The following is a 922-nucleotide window of genomic DNA, read 5'->3' on the forward strand; positions in this document are numbered from 1 at the left end:
TGTAACCTTACATTTACAAGCTCTTATATTTTATATCCTCCAGTGCTGTGAGACGATGGCAGGCGTGTAAGCCTCCATTCAATAACCTTTTGGAGTACAAGATAAGAGGTCGAGGTCCTCCTCTAATTGTATGCTGGCCACAGCGAGAGGAGCTGGTGTTGTTGTCAGGATAAGCCAGTGATCTGTGAAATCCCTGGCACACACTCTGATAATTAGAGTCTTCCTACTCTGACACTCCTGAGATACGATCTCACGGCTGCCGAGATCGAATGAGCTGATGCTTAAAATTAACCACAGCCATTACAACAAAGTTATGGAAATGAAATTCAAGGTTTTTTGTTTTTTTTTTAATCCACCAGGGACCTTCAATCAAGCAGGAGCAAATGTAAAATCTGACTTGATTTTAACAAGAATTTTAACAAAAATAATCTACAGCACTGTAGTAAATCACTTATTACTGAAAATGCTTGATCAGTTTTGGGACCCCTCTTCAGCTCATAGTCTTTTTAAAACTGAATTGTGATGGGATGAATAGTCATTACCATGGATGAGCTGGTGAGTGTTTAACTATCATGATGTGTTGGCACAATGCTGGAGTGATTACTTTCTTTCACCCACTCTCTCCTTTTATTTCCAGTTTGACCTCCTGTCAATGTGTCTCTGATCTGATCGCAGTATATTTAACTTCAATTTGTCCACTTCTGATTAGAAAGATGTGTGATGTTCTTCTAAGCAGACAATGAGACTCATAAGTAAATATCTATTGTACAAATCAGAACATTTCAAATAATCTGTTATTGGCATTTATTAGGTTTGTAACAGTGGCAAACCTCAAGCCTATACATATATACAATTTGAAACTTTTGTATATATTTATTTTTCAATATAATGAATAAGATAAATTGTAAAAACAATACCTGGG

Source organism: Blennius ocellaris (genome assembly GCF_963422515.1).
Source record: "Blennius ocellaris genome assembly, chromosome: 21".
Classification (NCBI taxonomy): Eukaryota; Metazoa; Chordata; class Actinopteri; order Blenniiformes; family Blenniidae; genus Blennius; species Blennius ocellaris.